The 19144-nt window shown below is 45.5% G+C and overlaps 1 protein-coding gene across 2 annotated transcripts in view; it reads right to left on the bottom strand.

The window, feature by feature from the left end:
• The window catches only part of JAK2 (Janus kinase 2), a 1999562-nt gene that overhangs the window by 1813249 nt on the left and 167169 nt on the right, over positions 1-19144 (bottom strand). For both annotated transcript variants that reach the window (XM_069626008.1, XM_069626007.1), the window contains exon 3: positions 7452-7581. The gene's annotated coding sequence lies outside the window, so the exon portion shown is untranslated. The remainder of the gene's footprint in view (positions 1-7451; positions 7582-19144) is intronic.

Raw genomic sequence — 19144 nt, 5'->3', positions numbered from 1 at the left:
ACGTACTCGTCATATCCTCGGGTACCCTGATATGGGTGTCTCCCTCTGTACCTTTTAGACCATTGGAAAACAAATGTGATAGCGAGGGTAGGCTGTTCATAGTACATGAGTTCTTGGAACAAAGGGAAGTCTGCATCATTAATTCATATGCACCCCACCCACAATGCTGCCAGTTTCTTCCGATTCTTAGGCCCCAGGCTGGCACCATATAGCAAAGCCCTATGCCTCTGAAGAGGGGACTTCAACTGTGCCTTGGATCCAGTGTTAGACAGGTCAGATGGGGGGCATGGAAAGCAAGCCCCCACCGGCTAAGGTGCTGGGGGCATTGTTGCTGGAGTTGGGGGATGGGTGATATTTGGAGGAAGTTGCACGGAGACAAGAAAGACTACTCGTTCTACTCTAGTCACCACAGGGAGCATACACGCATTGACTACATGTTTACAGACACTGACACCCTGGGCGAATTTGTTGCGGCCGACTATAGAGCAAGGGTCCTCTCGGGTGACGGATAGCGGGCACTACACCTATCCTGACATGGCGGCTTAGAGTAGAGGCATTGCAAGATGAGCAATTTAGGGCCTACATGGGGGATACAATAGACGCATTCTTTACTCTCAATTAAGGGAGTGTGGGAACCCTGTGGAAGTCCAAGGTGGTGGCGAGAGGTGAAGCAATCGGGAGGATGGGGGGGATACAGAAGGGTCTGCTGCAGGATATTGCTAGCGTGGAGGCGCAAATGGAGGCGCTGGGGGAAGGGGGAACAAACAGCTGAGTGCGAGAAGAAGTTGCTTGAGTTCAGGTAGGATTGCATGGTGGCCTGGGAGCATTTGGGCAAGCATGACAGATATGTGGAGAGACTCCATGAGACCGGAGATAAACCAAGAATGTTGCTTGCCTTGCTGTGTCGTACAGAGGAGAAAAAACACATGATATGCTCTATAAAAGACGAGTGCAGGGAGGTATGCAAAGCCCAAAGCGAGATCAATGAGGTCTTTAGCCGGCATTATCAGTGCCTATATGCCGCTGAAGAGAGTGACAACGCCAGTGACTTGACCAAGGTTTGAATGGAGATCGACTTGCCTCTCGTGGAGCAGGAACAGGCAGGGATTCTGGACGCTCCGTTTACAGTAGAAGAGCTGCAGGCCACTGTGTGCACGCTGCCCTCGGGCAAGATACCAGGTGCAGATGGACTCCCACCAGAATTCTACAGGGAGTTCACGTAAGGGCTTGCGCCGCCCCGCTTGCGGATGCTGGAGGAGGCATAGGAGGCGGGTGAGTTACTGGCCAAACTCCGCGAATAGTGCCAATACTGAAACCAGACAAACAGCTGCTAGAGTGCGGATCGTATAGACCGCTCTCAATGATCAACCAGGGTTGAAAACTTCAGGCGGCCATGTTGGCCAACAGGCTGAGAAGCGTAACTGGCACCCTGATGCACCCTGACCAGACTTGGTACGTCCCTGGGAGGAACATGTCCTGGAATCTGCGCCGGCTCCATCACATAACAGATAAGACCAGGGAGAGGAAGGAGGAATACGCGATGGCCTCGCTCGATGCTATAAAGGTGTTTGACTCAGTAAGACGGGACTGGTTGCATGCTGCGCTATTTCGCTTTGGGGTAGGGCCACGGTTTGCATGATGGGTACACTTACTGTATGAGAAGCCACTGGGACAAGTAAAAACTGGGAGGGATCTCAGAGGCATGGGAATTGGTCAAGGGGACCAGACAGGGGTGCCTGCTTCCCCCCCCCCCATGCTGTTCATAATGACGCCTGAGCCGCTAGCAGTCTTTCTTAGAGCAGATTTTAGAGACACAGGCATACTGAGCGAGGGGAATTAGCATGTAGCTTCCCTGTATGCATGTGACATGCTGCTTTACATGCAGGACCCGGAGACCAACCTACACTACATGCTGGAAGTACGGGACGGCTTTGAGCAGCTGTCTGGCATAACTATAAGGAGAACAAAATCATAGCTGTTTCCGTTGGCAGGTCTAGCGATGCTGGACTGGCAGCACCTACCGAACCTGGAGATCCAGTGGGCGGGCGATTCCTTTGGATACTTAGGAGTGGATATTTATCGGGACCTTGGGAAGGAACACAAAACTAATACACTGAGGGCCCTCCGAGGCATCGAGACATCGATGGGGTTCTGGAGGAAGCTCCCGCTACCCACGATGAGTCGCACGGCGCTGCTCAAAATAGTTGCGTTACTGCGTTTGCTATATTACTTTGTGAATATATCGTTTGAAATTCCGTGACTGTTTTTCCGTAAGCTTGACTCAGCAGTGAGGGAATTCATCTGGGGAGATGAAAGGTGTCGGATATCGCTAAGGGCCCTCAGGAGGGATCATAAGGAAGAGGGCATGAATCTGCCACACTTTGAGGCATACTATCTGGCCAGACAACTGCAGTTCGTAGTGACCTGGCTGGCTGACAAGGTTTCCATAGACGCAGAGCTGCTTCAGGGAAGGTATGCCGTTTGTCCTTAGAGGGGTGCTTTGGGTAACTGGGACTGGTCGGCTGGGAACATCGGCACTGGTCCTGCTGGCCAGGAAACAGTGGGACAGATTGTGGAAACTGGAGGACAAGCGAGATCTGTACTCTGTCAATACTTCCTTGGCGGCAATCAGTGGAGCGAGCAGAGAGGTAGTCCACAACAGTAGACAGTACTGGGAGAGGAATTAAGTCATTACCCTAGGGGACCTATGCAGAGAGAGGGTCATGGCGGGCTTCCCTGATCTGACTGAGACTTATGGCATACCACAAGGGAAATTCTTAACATACAACAGGGTGATTAGGCCAATCGTGACCAGATGGCCGGACATCATAGAGGGATTTCAGGGGATAATATGCTGGACACCATTTCAGGGGATAATACACTGGACACCCTATATGACCTGACGGAGGGAGGCCACGTCATTCCTAGACTTTACGACTTGATAAAAGACTCACTCTGTGGGACAGGTCTAAAATTCAGGTCAAATTGGAGGAAGAAATAGGCCTTCACGGATGGGGAATGGGCTAGGGTACTGCTGTATGCGTGCAAAGTGTCCAGAAATGCTAGAGTCAAACAGCTGCAGCTATTCATTACACACAGGGCTTACCTAACCCCAAGGGCCATTTCACATTTCCCGGGAGAGCAGACCTGCCCAAGATGCATAGACACGTCGGCAGCTATGATACATATGTTCTGGTCATGCCCAGTAATCAGGGTGTTCTGGCAGGATAGTGCATATAAAGCCAATAAGGGCGGAATAACAATGCATGAGTGACCACTGGAGGCATGTTTGCTGGGGCTGTTGCAGATGCGGCACGGAGTAATGCATAAAGCAAAGATGAAATACCTCATCTGGGTCCTCACAAAGCACAGAACAGAACTGGCCTGGAAGACACACACAGGGGGATCCCCATATAGAGACATGGTGGGGTGACCTTCCGAAGTGGGCAGAGGCAGAAACGGTTGTGTGGCATAGGGCGGTGTATAGGGGCCTGAGGGAAGCCAGCACTGATGTTGCAGCATGGAATGCACTGATGCAGCAGATCTTTGTGCCCTCTGATGTGCCACTGTGAAACTTGGGCTGCAAAGTCGAGAGTTTGAGGGGTAGGGTTGTATGAATCAGCAGGCATTCGGTGGGGGGGTGGCGAGAATGGGGGAAGGCAGGCAGCAGGAGGGTTTGCCATGCATTTGTTTTGTTGGTTGAACATTCTGAAGTTTGGGCAGTTTAGCCCGGCTGCACGGAAGCGGGTAAACATAGGTCAGATTGACCTGTAAGGTACACCAGGCACTAGCCCACAGGAAAGAGAACAGATACACTATGCATAGAGACATTTATTGTATTGTGAACATTGGGACTTAATCATTTGCCCATCAGTCTGGGTTTGAAATGTGCGCAGCTGCCAGCAGGTTGCAGAGTAGCCGCATGGTGTATGTTTGGTTGAAAATGTTAATAAAAAGAATTTTAAAATGTTTTTTTTTTTGTTTAAGTATTTACTTCCCAGTTTGTAAACTGATGACCCATCAAAATTCTATTTAGGGACATTATTGCACTGCCGGAAGTATATCAGAGCGCACTGAAATTTAGGCATGACTGCATTAGTTTGCCTGGCTATACAGAGTCAGCTATTGTGTTAATTGGGGAAGACTGAAATCCACTCTGGTGAGGTCATGAAATCTTCCATTTGTTGCATGAGACCAATGTACTGGAGAGCGTATAAAGACTAGTGAAATTTGGAGGGCGGACATGGATTGCATGGGTTATGTTCTTGTCTGTTTTCATTCTGCGTTGCTCCTATTAAATATTTGATGAACCAACCTCACCATTAAACGAGTCCAGTGTTCATTTTCGGCATAATTTCAAGTTAGCAAAATTGATACACTTTGGGTTATAAAATTGTCAGTTTTTAATAGCACAGCAGCCCACTGATCACCCCCCCCAAATATTTTCATGAAATACAGACAGAAAAAAAAAATCAAGATCCACTCGCTCATACAATCCGTTCACGGGACAAGAAACATTCTGCAGCTATGCTTTTCCACTGCAGCCCATGTGCAACATGAAAATATCTGCGCCACAGATGGCCTATATTTTAGTCGTCGGACGAAAGAATCAAAGGAAGCAGCGGCAGAAGGCACAGCACAATTATGCCATGGTAAATGGTCAGCAGACTATTTTCTTTTGGAAAAAAATAGGCCTAGCTTGAGGAAGGAGAGTACTTGCATAATAACTTCCACCCTGGAGCGGCATCCAAGATGCCAGTCACATTAGCCTGCTTAAAATATACTTACAAGGCTTGTGTTAAAGGGAGGACTTCAATACATACGGCCTAACAATTTTATTTACCTACAGTACCCATCCTTATTTACGGTGTTTCATTTAATCTTACAGGGCCAAATCTTGAACGCATCCATTTGCTGTTTAATAAGGCCTATACATAACTCTCGCAGCACCAGGTTGCAAGTAATAAAAACATTTAAGGTGGCTGAAGTAGTACGGCATCTGAGCTGACGTCTTTTAAACAGTGGTGCATGCAAAGTCGGAAACGCAGAGGGCCATGTTCTGACATGTCACAAAGCGGTTAGTGCCTGGAAAATGCATTAGGTTTTCTTACGCATCCAATGGTACACAGCAACCCTCAGAGGGAAGTCGGGTCATGTTAGGATAAAGTTCAGCAGGAAATACTTTCCTTTTAACCTTCAGTTGGAACGTGCAGAGTTTCCAGCCCTGAGGGCTTCCGGCATTATGTGAGTTTGGAATGTTTTTCTACAGCTGTCACTATTTGTGCGAGTATGCCTGCTGAGCCTCTGGCCAGCAGCCAGGCCAGGTTTAACGGTCGCTTTGCACCTTTGCGCCTCTAGATGTCGAAATTAACATGGTCAACCCGAATTAATGTCTGGGTATGCGCGGCCTAGAAGCCCGGGGGCACAAAAGGTCGCGCACAAAAACACGCAGTGTTGTGCCCCGGGGTCGTGCTATCTAGGGCGCGCAGGGAAGCAGTGGGTAAGTGGGGGCGGAGGGTGCCGCGTAGCCGTTATGGTCACGGGCGATAGAGACTGGGAGAGGGCCGTCCACACTTCGGTGCAGGAGTCCGCCAGTGCGACCCTTTGCGCATGGCACATAGACAGATTCCATTTCTGTATAGCAGCGGTGTTTTTATAAGCAAACACATTTGTTGTGCTTATTGCAAGTAGAAACAAATCTTTTACAGCTAATCAAGAAATGCAGTTAAACGGACATCCGTCACATTCATTTGTTTGACTTTATGGACATAAGGCAAGGCTAAGCCTCCTTGAATAAGGCCATGCACAAAGGTTTACAGAAAAGAAATAATCAAAAGTAAGCTAGAACAACAAGAATTGAACAGTTGTACCCGTCTAAGTGAATTTGAGAAGTGAGTGAGAAGCATTTGAGGAAGAGGTTACAGTTTTGCTGGAGACTACAGGTAGGCGATTATATAGTACAAAAAAGGTAGCAGGCACTCCTCTCCAGAAAGAACATGGCACCATAACCTGTTCTGAGATGAGAGTTTGCAGCACACGCAGACGTAGACTCCCTGCTCACTGTGCTCAGAGAGGCATAGCTCCACCTCACTGATGAGGCCCAACAAGGCTGAAACACGTGTATGGGGTTGCTGTTGGTACTCTTGCTCAGAAGGGAATTGCCATACAATTTCGGTGCTGGACTGCCCACGTGGGCATGACAAAGACTGGTATGCAAATGGTTATTTCCCATCTGTGAAAGGTACAGTGAGCAAAAATCAGATGGCTGTGAACTCTCAAAGTGGTTAATAACCACTGAACAGGTTATCATGCTGTGTTCTTTCAAGAGAGGGGCGCCGGCTACCTTTTTTGGATTATATAGTACATGTTCGACACTCAAATACCACCCAGCAAGTAGCTTTTCTGCCCATCAGTGGGCTAATGGTTCTGATACAATTCTTTACATGCATGGATAATGCTTGAAAATTGAAATACGTTTATAAAATAGCACAGTCCATGAAGCTTAGTCAAAAAAAGAACAAAAGCACATTGAAATGATGGCATCCCACATAGTCCTTTTCTGGGACAAATACAAAGAGGGTTTGCAGTTTAGATGAACAGCATGCCCCCATAGTTGTCCCAAAATGACAAGTTAACATAATTCCAAGACAACTTTCCCAGGCCATGACCAGAAACATTACCCATATACTATCTGCCTTCTGCTGTCTGCCCTCTCCCTTCCCGATGATTATAAAACGGTAAGAAATTGCAAGCCCAGTCGAGGCAAGGGAACAGAGTCAAGTATCCTTCCAATGGGAATACGATCAGTGATCGGCCACCAGCGTCATCACACTACCAAAACCCCCAAGACAATCCCCAGCATGTAAGGAAAGATCCATTCATATGCAGTCTTGAGCAAGCACCAGGCTGACCCCAACGCAGACAGAAAACAGGAAATAAGTATGTGAGAATAGGCACCAAACACCAGCCTTCAGGCACAGCAAGATTTTATAATCAATACGTCTGCGACCAGCATTGTCACATCAAATATTTTAAAGGAAATATCAATCAAAACTCAAATTTGTATACCTTTTATTGGACTAGCAATATTATGTTGAGATGGTAGTTCCATAAGCTTTTAAAGTCCCAGTGACCTCTTAATCATATGGTAGTCACAAGACAAATGAGTAACAAAAGAAAACCCACACTGAGTTGGACCTAACTTCTACGTGTAAAAAAAGGCAAGCGATTCTCCCACTTTAAAGTGCAATGGCTGCTGAAATACAAGGATGCCAGGAATTCAGTCTTGCATGGCCCCTTTATCTGAAGGGCCATACAGATGGTAAACAAAACAGGCAAATGTTCAAACACGCCAACCCCTTTCTCGTACAAAGAAAACATCACAATTCAAGAGGTTTTCTTTAATAAACAGCAACACTAAGAAAGAGGAAGACTGCTTCAGGCTAGTTTACCTTATTTCTGCACTGGATATTCACCAAGTTCAGCGAAAATCTTTCAACACTTGCTGCAGCATTGTCACCCGCAGGGATCCTCTTCATCGACGAAAACCCGTTTGCTCATTCCACTGCAGACGTAAGATTTCTATCATAAAAAGTACAGGAATTAGGTCTATTGGAAACATATATATCAAAACAGTAGCCAACTCATCCACAGCTGCACTGTATGCATTTGCCAAGTGGTTATACGAAGCAAGCTGAAGATTTCAAATATGCAAGTTGTGGTAACTCCCAATGTAAACAGAAACTGTTCCACTTTTAATTTAATTGATTTGCTAAATAAGTCACGTTTTTCCTTGGACAAGATGGCACATCTGCGTCATCCAAAAATATGAAAGTTTTAGGTAGATGAGCAACAATTCATAAATGTACACCACAGCTACATTGTAATAGGTCAAACACAACTGTGAAAGAAGGGAACACAAGCATATTCGATTAAAACAAGTCATTAATGTTCTTCCTGATGGAAGAGTCCTTCCTCCAACAAATTCCCCATCTGGTGAAATTACACCCCTGGCATAGACTGGCTTTGGAAAGGTTTCAAAAGCCACCAGGGATAACTTTGGGTCGTTGGCACCAGACAACATCACATATTTATAATGGGAAATTTCACAAGTCCCATTACCTCAGTGCCACCAAATGCCCTGCACGTGGAGCAGAGGAATGGTAGGACTACCATATATGACAAGCAATCACAGAGGGGTAGGATGGAAGGGTAATTGAGGAATATGTGGTGGAGGCAAGAGAACTTATTTATCAAAAAGTACATAACTGAAGGTTTATTCTAATACAAACATTTCTCCTACAATAGTTAAGTTTTTGAAAGACTTTTAAAGCAATCAAAAGATGGCCGGTGAGAGGACATTGTTTGTTTTATTACTTGTATTGCGCACCAGACCCAGTGGTACCCGGGCGCATTTCATAAAACAACTTACAGCTTAGTTACAGAAACACATGGCAGATAAAAGAACAAGAAATATACACAGAATATACAAAAAAGGCAAGAATAATGGTACACGTATTTACAGTCCTACTCAGACAGGCAGTAACTGCTAGGAAGTAGGTATGTGCAAAAATACAAAGATGGAGGGACATGCGGGATAGATCCAGGCAATAGGTGGTCTGTTATTTGTCAGCGTCTTTGATCCACCTTGTGAGGTTATGTCGGAACGTGTGGTATGGTTGATCTGTCCGGAGGGTGGATGGTAGGGAGTTCCAAAGTTGAGCTGCTTTGCCCTGAAAGCTACAGCCACTGACTCTGGACAGTTTAAATCTAGCTGTAGAAATGTTGTTAGAGTTACCGGATCTGGTGAGTCTTGTTGGTTTTATTTTCATGAATCTCGTAATATGTAACGTGGTGCGGCATTGTTTAGACATTTGTAAACAAGGGAGGCTACATTTAGCTGGATTTTCTCCTGAGTTGAAAGCCAGTTATTGGCTCTTCTAAATTCAGTGATGTGGGCTCTCCTGGAAATACCTAGTGCTGCTCTAAGCGCGTTCTGCAAGATTTGATTTCTTTTGATAACTTCCTTATTGGCCCCAATGTAGAGCGAGTTGCAATAGTCCAACTTCGATAACACGAGCGCTCTCGCAAGTGTGATGCAACTGTTGTTGGATAGGAAGGGTTTGCCTGCTCTTATCAATTTACAGGTGTAGGCGGTGGCAGAAGCCATTGCGTTGACCTGCTTGTTGAAAGAGAGGGTAGAGTCCAGGTAAGAACCCAGAGTTTTTACCACGTGAGCAGTTGGGATTTGGTTATTATCAATGTTAAAAGAGTAGTAGTTCGGGCCCAATTTTCTGAGGGTGGAGGGTGTGCCAAGGATAATGATTTCAGTTTTGTCATCATTCAGGCATAGTCCGTGAGTGGCCATCCATGCCTGGATAATGAGATATACCCTGTTCATCAAGGCCAAATCCTTGTCGTAATCACCAGTAAGTGGTAGGAGAATCAGAGTATCATCTGCATAATTAGTGTAGGTGATACCAAGAAGGTCCAGATCATCGAAAAGGGGCTTCATGAAGATGTTGTAGAGTGTAGGAGAAACGCAAGATCCCTGGGGCACGCCACATGTGATGTGGATGGAGTCTGCTGCCGCAGTGGTGGAGAAGACTCTCATGGTCCTATTATTGAGGAAAGATTGGACCCAATCGGTTGCCTCTTCAGAGAAGTGTGCAGCCATATCCAAATGCCTACAAAGGACCTTTTGGTCAACAAGGTCAAATGCAGCTGATAAGTCCAGAAGGAGTCGGGCTGGTTTTCCTTGATCCCTTAGCTCATCCATTTGCGCCTCTAGGTCTAAGAGGGCTGTTTCGGTCCTGTGCCGAGGACGGAAGCCAGACCGCTGTACTCCTACTAAATTGTTGGTTTTGAGGCGTTTCTGTATTTGTGAATACGCCACTTTATCTATGATTTTTAGGAGGAATGGCACAGTAGTGATTGGGCGGTAATTCGTGGGTATGGCTGGGTCTAGCTTTTCTTTTTAAGCAGTGGGAGTACCCAAGATTCTTTTAGGTTAGTTGGTATAGACCCTGTTGCGAATGAGGCGTTAATGAGTTTTGTGATAAAGGGAGCCAGGTCTCTGGATGCGTCCTTTATCAGTTGGGCTGGACATTGGTCCCCCTGGCAATTTGATGGTTTGAGTGACAGTATGATTTTTCAGTCTCAATAATAGATACTTTGTAGAACTTGAAGCAAGGGGTGTCAGTGTTATTTTTAGGAGGGGTGATAGTTATTTTGGGCTTAGTATCCAGGCTAAGTGAGGATTTTTTCTTGGCAATTTTGGATTGGAGATTTGTCACTTTGTTAGCTAGGGCTTGCTGAATATTGGTGCACCATAGTTTATCTTTGACACAGTTGTCAGGCACTGGAATGGGAGATTCTATTTTCTTTAGGATGATGAAGCGTTCCTTTATGCTAGAGTTGGCTTGGGCTATTCTAGCGTTGAAGGCTTCCCGTTTAGCCGACAGCATTTCCTTTTTGTAGAGGGTAGATATATCCCGCAGGGTGCTTTTATTTTCTTCAGATTATGAGATAGAGTGGTGGAGATGTCCTCCTCGAAGGTACCAATAGGGCCTGAAGGTCTATAAATCAGGTGGATGGTGAGGGTTTGAGAGTTGTTAACTAATTTAGCTGTAAGGCTTTCACAGGATTTAGTATCGTTAGATGGAACTAGCCTGGTAGATAAGTTAGATTTGACAATAAAGGCTATGCCGCCTCCATGGGCTTTGCTTCTGTCTGATCTTAAAATGGTGTAACCATTAGGGATCGGTAGCATGATGGCAGGCCCTGCAGCGGCATGAAGCCAGGATTCCGTAATGGCAAAGAAGTCAAGGTTTTCGGTCTGGATGAGATCAGCAATCTCAATGGCATGAGCAATCATATATCTAGCTTAAATTAAATCACCTTTTAGGTGGGGGGTGGTCGATGGAGGTGTGCATAACTTTTCTTGGGTCGTGACAGAGGTGTGCATGCGCACATTCTGTGTCTTCAGGTTTGGGCTGTGTGGTTTTTCTGTACTCCTATTAGGTGAAGGCTTGCTACGGTTGGAACAGGTCAGCGTTCTAGCGCGCAGTTCATATAGTTTAGCAAGTCTGGCTCGGAGTCTATCATTTCTAGATGTGGTGTTACACGGTTTGGACTCGAATGAGCAGGACTGTTGGTGTTCTTCGATTTGGTCATTATGACTCGTCGATGGTTGGGGTTGTGTCTGTGTCATGGTGGGGGTGAGGGCCAGGAGTTGAAGGTGAGTGTAGTCAATGGTAGGGGATGGAGCGGTCCTGGGTTTGTAAACTAGGAATACTGCTAGTGTGAGAAAGGCTAGTGTGACTTGTAGGGTCGCATTGAAGCAGCAGCACCTACAGAACACCAGGACTTCTAAAGGACTTCGACTAAACCATGCATCTTCAACCGCCAATGAAGAACTTTTTTTCCTAAACATGTGTAAGGAAGACCGACAGGAACATCACATCATAGCCTGGCACAGGTTCAGAATAGGAACTCTATGCTGGAGAGTCAATGGGTATCTAAACCCCACATCTTGTGCAATAAACTTACACAGGACACAACATTCGAGCTTGCAGACCAAAAGGCTTTTCCTTTGTTTGTCATCTTTATTTATTATTTTCAAACAAATTCATACATGGAGGAATAATAACACAAGAAAATTTGAACAACAAAATCTTCAAACTTCCTGATATATCCCAGTACATCAGCTATATCTAAGAAACAGTATAAACAATCAAACCAAGCAATAAACAAAAGTTAAATGTATGCATTGAGTTAATAAGGCTCAATATAAAATCAACATATGTACATCAAATTTCATTACTTTCCATAACATAAAAACAAGAAATCACAATAAACACAAACAAAAGCAACTAAAATGCCTCATCCATCAAGTTCTTCATCTTGTACCTCACATCGATACAAGTCAATGAAAGATTTCCAAAAGGACCAATAGTGATTCTCTTTACCATGCTTCTTAAACATAACTAATTCAAGCTCAGACAATACAATCACATCATTAATCCAATAATTCAATAATCCAATGTTTTTTTTTTCCTGGACTTCCACACCTTCATGATCTGTTTAACTGCTATTACTAATATTTTATCTATCCATTGTCCATACACACGAGCCTTCAAACAACGGCCACTTTTTGCCAGTAACAAAACTTCAAAAGGCTCCCTTGGAAACGAAATTGACAAAACAACACCCAATCTATCTAGCACCTCTCTCCAAAAATGCAACACTCTTGGGCAAAGCCACAACATATGGAGCAACGTCCCCTTCTCTATCACACATCCCCAACAAAAATCTTCAGTAATCAGTCCCAAATCACACATTCGCACTGGAGTCCAGTATAATCTCGCCTAAATCTTCTGATGTATAAGTCTTAACTCAAGATCCATCTTACTAGTATACCCAACCTGCCACACATTTCCAAGCATCATCACTAATTACACAACCTATATCTACCTCCCATTTCTGCTTTAATGTATTCCAAGACTCTAACATTGAATCACTTTCCTGTGAGAACAATGGTCCTTAAGACAAACAAAGAGAGTCCTTTTAGACTCAACATGACAATGTCAGGAACCTTTGATGGTTGAGACGTAGGGAAGAACACAAGATGGATTTCGGTCACAAACCTAGGAAGATAACATGGTTGAACCCAGTGGTGCTGGAATAATATTCAGAGTGTGGGCTTCTGGAAATGCATCACCAAAAACATAGCATTTTCAACTACTGAATTAGGACTCGGCCCATTTAGAAATCATACCAGCACAGAGCAACTAGGCACTTCTGAATTGCAAGCATCGAGAAGTCAGGAAAGCAGTCTTGTGTTTTCCCCTGCTCCCAAACTATCTACCCAGCCCCCACTTTCAGATGACCCAGAGCGCCTGGAGACCATATATACTGCGCACCAATGCTGCTTTTATATCAGATTAACATAACACACTGAACTAGTGCACACCTGCCCTGAGCTAGCGAGTCAAAACAATTCCACCCTCACAATGTTGTGGGAGCTACTCCTCAAGGATATTTGGAGAAATAGCATGGCCAAATGAGGAGTTTTACAGCAGAATTCTGCTCAAAACCATTAGGTTGTAAAGTTAATGCAAATAAACTATTGATGAAATGTAGAATGGTCGCCTATCCTTATTTCATATGCATAAAGCTTCACCGTTCACTTCGACCTCTAACTTGCATTAAGGTTCCTTCCTACCCTTTAAATGCAGATTCTTAGACATCTAGTAAGACCGAGAAACTGCCCCGAAAGTACAGGATGGAAAGGTGTTACACCACTAACAACATTTTGGACTTTAGACATTATAGCTATAACTCCAATAAGTTAAGTCTCAGGTTAACTCAATCAGATAGGTTCAGACAGTAGACCAATGTAAGAGCTAGTCCCAATCCTACATTCCAGGACTAAAGTACCAGAGTTCTGTATAAAAATACCAAGGTCATGGCACAAAATGTGCATTTGCCACTAGTCACTGACTAATGAAAATTGATACTAAGTCACTTTATGACTGGTTACTAGCTTCAAACATGACATTTTGACCCATGCTAATGTCACAAATAGCAGACAAGGTAAATTGTGACATGTCTACATAAGAGGATGAAATAACCACCAATGCAAAAAGAAACTAATATAGCACCAAAGAAATCATATCCCATCACCATTACCAATAAAAACAGGACTCTGAATTCCTGGGCTGCAGGAGAAGAGCTGCTCTTGGTTGCCGTCAAGAACAGAGCAACCCAACAGCACAGCAGGGGAAGTGGAAAGCCTACTCTGCTGGCCTGCGGCAGCCCTGCCCAACAATGCATTGTGCAATATTTTTAAAGGCAGCGCAGGCCAACAGTCAAACATCCTCGATGTCTATGTCATGAGGACATCCGGCCTGTGCTGCCCGGAAGTAAAGCAATGCATTTCAGGGTGACAGTGTCACAAGCAGATGGGTGCATGGACCCGCCTTGCTTTTTGCCGGCGGGTTACTGTAGGCAAGCCTCAAGAGCTAAATGTTATTACATTCCCCTTACTTTATGGTACACGGAGAGCAACTTTATTTGGGGGGTGACCATCTCCCCTACTGGGGATTCGAGCCAGAGCCCCTGCAAAAAGCTGCTGTGTGTAACATCACACTGTGCTATTCCTCCTCCTCCTCCTCCTATTATTCCTCCTACGCCTCAACAAAAACCGTGGGATCATCTTTGACTCCTCTCTCTCCTTCTCTCCACTGAGGGAATCCGATGTGGAGTCCCTCAGGGCTCATGCGTCTCCCCGACTCTCTACAACATATTCACTAAGCCCCTTTTTGATGATCTGGACCATCTTGGTATCACCTACACCAACTATGCAGATGATACCCAGATTCTCCTCCCACTTTCCGGGGACTACAACAAGGATTTGGCCTTGGTGAATAGGGTGTACATCATCGTCCAGGCATGGATGGCAACCCACGGACTATGCCTGAACGATGACAAAACAGAGTTGCTCATCCTAGGGACACATTCTAATATGAAGAAACTCAGTCAGGACTATACTTCATTTGAAATTGACGGGAACATTATCAAGGTTTCCAAAGATGTGAAGACACTTGGCTTCTATCTGGATGCCACCCTCTCTTTTGACAAGCAGGTGAAGTCATTGGCATCTGCCACCGCCCACACATGCAAGCTCATTAGAGCAGGCAAGCATTTTCTCTCCGATAACAACTGCCTTATCTTAGCGAGAGCATTAATCCTTTCGAGGCTTGAATATTGTAATGCCCTCTACATCGGAGCAAACAAATCCATCACCCACCGACTCCAAATTCTTCAAAACAATGCCCTACGAGCTGCCCTTGGTGTACCCAAAAGATCACATATCTCAAACATCAGGCGCCAAAACAATTGGTTGTCCTCCCAAAACAAAATCCACCTTAAAGTAGCATCCCTGGTTCATAAAGCCCTGAACAATGCAGCACCAAGCTATCTCTGCAATAAACTCACTAAAAGAAATCATTTACGCCCTGCCAGAACTGCTAATGCCAACAGCCTCAACATTCCCAGATTCAGGTTATCTAAGGCGGGGGGCAGTAGCTTCTCGGTGCAAGCAGCTCAATTATGGAACTCATTGCCTAATCCTCTACGCGAGGCACAGCCCTTCCCTAAATTCAGAATTAACTACATCAATCTGCTAAGGACTACCAATGAATAGCCTATCGGCGCCCACTTATCCCCCACCCCACCCTAGAATATACACTTCATTATGATCCTATGGTCCCACACACTTTGCCCACCTGACCATTGAGCTTTCGCCCATACAGTACCTGTACATAGACTGTCTTGATCATATTTTGTATTTATTCTGCATGTAAATCGTAACTGCTGCCTTCCTGTGATATTTTGCAGTCTATATTTTGTATTTTGTATTTGTACAGTGTATATATCCCATGACCCCACCCTGCAACTTAAGCTTCGCATTTTCTGTACTGCTGCGCCCGGATACCTGCGGGTCTGGTGCGCATTATAAGTGAATAAAACAAACAAACAAACAAACAAACAAACATCTCAGACCTTGCCAAGAAGAACAAGTTACTTACCAAACTGGTAATGTTCTTTCGAAGGGATGTTCCTCCGACGTATTCCTTATCTTTGATATTATCCATTCCAGCTTGCTGGCCTGAGAACTTTTTTTTTCAGTAGAGGGCGCTGCGCGTCGACGTCCCTCGAATCGGTGTCCCTCGACAGCCTCCGTAACAGCGCCAACGTCATCATGAGTATAAATAGACTTGTGCAGCGTCCGTTGCTCAGTTCCATTTTGAAGCTCAGATTTGCTTTGCATTAATTGGTTAGTGACCTTGAAGGAGCATAAGCTGCAACTACAAGGGAAGTTTTATTGCAGGGATGGATGGGAGGGGCGATAAGGAATACGTCTGAGGAACATCCCATCGAAAGAACTTTACCAGTTTGGTGAGTAACTTGTTCTTCGAAGGGATTGTGTCCTCCGACGTATTCCACATCTTTGATAGAGTCCCATAGCAGTAGTATAAAGAGGAGGTGGGAGTAAAGATAAAATATTTCCCTTTAAAGATGTACAGAATGCAACACAGCTTTCCCAAATCTTGTCTCCTGGCTAGAGGAGGAATCTAGGCTGTACAATTTGGTTAAAGTATGTGCGGATGACCATGTGGCAGCCGCACATATCTTTAATTGGGACCCCCTCTTTGGAGAGCCGAAGAGGCTGCGATACCCCTGGTTGAATGAGCCCTAAGATGTTGAGGGGGTTCTTTTCCTGCCAATTTGTAGCATTCTAAAATGGTTAAAATTATCCATCTAGAAATGGTCCGTTTTGTGATTGGCAATCCTAATTTGTGCCCTGCATATCCTACAAAAAATTGGTCTGCTTGCCTTATCCTAGCAATTCTGCTAATGTAAAAACTCAAGGCACGCCTTGGATCCAGCCTGTGTAACCGCTCTTCCTCTTTCCCTGGATGGGGAGGAGGATAGAACGAAGGTAAGGTTATTTTCTGAGTAATGTGGAATTCAGAGATTACCTTTGGGAGAAAATTGGGCTTCACTTGTAAGACAACCCTGTCTTTATGAAAGATTGTATGAGGAGGTTTGCAAGATAGAGCTTGTAATTCGCTCACTCTTCTAGCAGAAGTTAAGGCCACTAGAAAGACTTTTAAGAGTGAGAAAGTTTAGTGAACAAGAATTAAGTGGTTCAAAAGAAGTACCCATCAAAAACTTTAAGACTAGATTTAGGTCCCACAAAGGAACCTGAAAAGGTTTTGGTGGATAGGCATGTGTTAATCCTTTCAGAAATTGGATTACTGGTTCTACGTGATTTCACCGACCTATTTTTGGTCGTGGTACTTATCATCGCCAACCCTTTCATCGCCAACATTTTTATTTTTTAATCATACCCCAACCCGCACAAACCCCCCCCCCCTAAAATAAATTTCTAAAATAAAAATGTTGGCGATGAAAGGGTCGGCGATGAAGTACCACGACCAAAAATAGGTCGGCGAAATGCGTGTAAACCGGATTACTATGGGTAGTCAATATGAAGGCTCCTCAGCCGTACGCTTAAAGATTGACAGCGCTGCGAGGTAGCCCTTGATCGTACCAATTTGGAGACCCGAATTTGCTAAGTAAAGCAAGAAAGAAAACACCATCGGTGTATTACACGAAAAGGGTTCAATATTCTTTTCTCTACACCAGCTGCAAAATCTGTTCCAACGGCAACAGTACAAAGTCTTTGTTGCTGGCCTTCTAGCTGAAAGCAACACCTCCATGACGTCATCCGGGAGATCCCAATCCTTGTATCTCAACCTTTCAGAAACCAAGCATGGAGGTTGAGGGTTCTGATGTCTGGATGGAGAACCTGACCCCCCCCCCCCCTTGTGCGAGAGAAGATCCTCTCTCTGTGGAAGACGAATCAGAGGACAGATGGACATGTCTAGAAGGTCCGGGTAGCACGTTCTCCTGGCCCAATCCGGGGCAATTAGGATCATGGCTTTCCGGAATCTTCTCAACCTCCTGATCATTTCAGGAATGACGGGAACTGGAGGAAACACGTACAGAAGAGGAAAATCCCAGTCCACTACGAATGCTTCCCCTAGAACTCCTCTTGGGGGAAATTCCCTTGAACCAAACTGATCGCACTTTCTGTGGATGCTGGTGGCGAACAGATCCACTTGAGGGGTTCCCCAAAGGGTGAAGATCTCTTGAAGGACTTCCTGAGCTAGCTCCCACTCGTGGGAGACTGTGCTCTGCCTGCTCAGAGCGTCCGCTGTCGAGTTCTTCTCTCCAGCTAGGTGAACTGCCGATAGAGAGATTCCTTCTTGAATTGCCCAAAACCAGAGCTGCATTGCCTCTGAACAGTGGCAGTGACCCTACGCCTCCTCTTTTGTTGAGGTAGTGCATGGCCACTGTGCTGTCCGTCATTATCAGGCCATTCTTTCCCTGTATTGATGGCAGAAAAGCTTTCAGCGCTAGTCTGATCGCTCTCAGCTCTAACAGGTTGATGTGTAGTCTGGACTCCGATGAGACCAACGACTGCTGATGGTCAAGTCGTTGGCATGGGCTCCCCACCCAGTGAGTGAGGCATCCGTGACTACTGTTATCTCCTTCAAGATGTTCTCCCAACAGGCCCACCACTGAAGGTCTCGAGCTACTCTGTCCGGGACTAGTAGGAGATCCGACATTCTTCCTGAGAATTGCAACCACTGGGTTCTTAGTCCTCACTGGAGGGATCTCATTCTCAAGCGAGCCTCTGGCACTAGGAAGATGCAGGATGCCATGAGGCCTAACAACCTCAAAAAGTCGAAGGCTGGTAGACGTTAGTCATTTTGAAGCTTGGTGACCATCTGTAGAATATCTTGAGCCCTCACCTCTGTTGGCAAGGCTTTTCCCAGGGAGCCTCACCATGGCACTGCTCCCTTGAACTGGAGTCTCTGTGATGGTATCATCTGTGACTTCTTTAAGTTGAGGGAGAAGCCCAGCCTGTGAAGGAAGTGGCAGACATAATCTAGATGGATCTGAGCTTGTTCCGGAGATACTGCTCTGATCAACCAATCGTCCGGGTAGGGGTAGACGTGGATCCCTTCCCTCCTTAGACTTGCAGCCACCACCGACATTAGCTTGGTAAAGACCTTCGGGGCGGAGGTCAGCCCAAATGGCAGAACTCGAAATTGATAGTGAGAGTTGCCAATTGCGAACCTCAGGTATTTCCTGTGTTTGAGATGGATTGGCACATGGAAATCAGCATCCTGAAGGTCTAGAGATACCAACCAGTCCTGAAGCTGGAGGGCCTGAAGGATCCGAGAAAGGTTTACTATCTTGAACTTGTCTTTTCTGAGGAATTTGTTAAATTCTCGCAAGTCCAAGATGGGTCTCAGTCCTCCGTCCTTCTTTGGTACTAGGAAGTAGGGGGAATACCAACCCTTCTTCCTCTCCGCTACGGGTACCGGTTCTATGGCACCCTTCTCTAGCAGGTCTAAAATCTCCTGCATAAGGAGCGGGTCTGTAAGCTTCAAAGAGTTGTTCCCCAGTGGATGACTCGGAGGAGTGTGTAGGAAGGGCAGGCAGTAACCTTGGGCAACTGTCTCCAATTCCCAAGCATCTGACGTAATAGCCTGCCATTCTG

Source organism: Ambystoma mexicanum, chromosome 6p (genome assembly GCF_040938575.1).
Source record: "Ambystoma mexicanum isolate Mex_15411 chromosome 6p, UKY_AmexF1_1, whole genome shotgun sequence".
NCBI classification, from domain to species: domain Eukaryota; kingdom Metazoa; phylum Chordata; class Amphibia; order Caudata; family Ambystomatidae; genus Ambystoma; species Ambystoma mexicanum.
This window is presented reverse-complemented; position numbering and strand designations above follow the sequence as displayed.